Below are 1,776 nucleotides of genomic sequence, written 5' to 3' on the forward strand. Positions count from 1 at the left end.
GAAACAGGAAAAGAGGAACAAATAATGAATAACAATATGACATGTGACTCTAAATGTTAACTTGTTGGGTTCAACTTATTTTTATAATTTTCGATGTCTTATTCAATGGGCAAACCCCAATTGGTGTAAGGAAGTAAAACCCTGTCCCCAATCAAGTTATGTCACATTGTGGTTAGAATCGTGTCTCTATTCTAGGTCCCGATGGACACGTACAAATCATTGTCCACAAAACCCTCGTCATGTGTGCTGTTGACGTTAGCGTACAAGCGTTCCTGGTCGTTCTTCTGTGATGCCTGATTCTGCACTTCTCTAGAAGAAGAAAAAGGAGAAGTTAAACAATGCCTAAGTACCCAAGTGAAACAGTAAATATTGACGTCGGTAGGCACCATAAAATACATGAAAAACAGCTTTACAAGTGTCGTAAGGGGAAAGCTGTAATGAAATGTCATTAAAAATGTCATTAAAATGATAATCAGAAATAGCTCACCCGACTCCTGCGTAAAGGTCGTTGTCAACGAAGCCATCTGATTGTCCGAGAGAAACGCCCCCATCGTTCCTATTGGCTGAAAAGGTTGCTGAGTCGTAGATGATGTTGTCAACGGTTCCTTCTCCGTCTCCATTGCCATTGGTCGGTTCATTCTGAGACTGAGAATCGTCATTCCCTCTCCTGTTGAAAAGTGGTTTTGACTTAATGCCCAAGAAGTACGTGAAAACATTCACATGGATTTATCTATGCAATGCTATTAGTCTCTTTACTTTATAAAAGGAGCCATGGAAACTACAATACAAATCAAAAGACAAATGAAGTATATTGTATGGTATAACCTCTTATGATAATAAGATGAAAGATAAGATAATACCTTCTGATGATAAAGCCAACTGCAACTGCGATGGCCAGAATGACGATGACGCTGCCAACACTGACGCCAACGACAATTCCTTTTACACGTTGATACAAAATGGACAGGTTAATTCATTTTAATCTTTGTTTGTCACCAATACCCTTTCCAGACCGTGACACGTGCCCGTGACATCTATTGAAAAAGTTTATATCAAAACAGTTGCATAATGACATAAATTCATCTTCAATCGTTGGTTAATGTCTAATAGTACGTAGATTCATATTTAGATCTGTAATATATATCCGCTTTGAGTAACTATTTTCTGCGTATACGCACTTTATATTTTCCTACTTTATTTTAGTCATCCCAAGTATGGTAACTTGTGTGCAACATACCTGTGGGAAAGCCAGAACCCTGTAGCATATCCGGGTTTCCATCATAACCTACATCAATGAAAAAATGACAATAAGAAATGCTGTAAAGATATTCACAGCCATTCTACTACAACCAGCCATATAGCACTATCTGTGACATTTTGTACAAGTACATCATTCACCTTGTACATCATTTTCCCCCTAAAATAAAGCTAGGACTTCTATGAATTTTACATAGTTGAGTCTGTCGTAAAATCATTCATTTATTTATCAAATGGCTGAAGTCAGTCAGTCAGTCAGTCAGTCAGTCAGTCAGTCAGTCACTCACTCACTCACTCACTCACTCACTCACTCACTCACTCACTCACTCACTCACTCACTACTCACTCACCCACAAATAAGCATTCAATATGAAAAGGCTTTATTACAATAGCATAAAAAGATATGTAAAAGGATACATGGAAGCTAGACAAAAATAGTAAAGTTTTACTTAGCCATACCTGTGAATCGCCAGGAAATCTTGACCAGTTAGTCTCATCATCCGAGTACGACACCACAAA

At 38.1% G+C, this 1,776-nt stretch overlaps 1 long non-coding RNA gene across 1 annotated transcript; it reads right to left on the bottom strand.

Annotated features, from left to right (window-relative positions):
• Positions 1-493: 493 nt before the first annotated feature.
• Positions 494-1,355, bottom strand: LOC136437637 (uncharacterized). Its single transcript, XR_010756212.1, has 3 exons — positions 1,238-1,355; positions 861-939; positions 494-667 (listed from the first exon to the last, which is right to left on the bottom strand). It is a non-coding gene; the product is annotated as an uncharacterized lncRNA (long non-coding RNA).
• Between the last annotated feature and the right edge of the window lie 421 nt (positions 1,356-1,776).

The sequence above is a fragment of the Branchiostoma lanceolatum genome, chromosome 6 (assembly GCF_035083965.1).
Source record: "Branchiostoma lanceolatum isolate klBraLanc5 chromosome 6, klBraLanc5.hap2, whole genome shotgun sequence".
Lineage (NCBI taxonomy): Eukaryota > Metazoa > Chordata > Leptocardii > Amphioxiformes > Branchiostomatidae > Branchiostoma > Branchiostoma lanceolatum.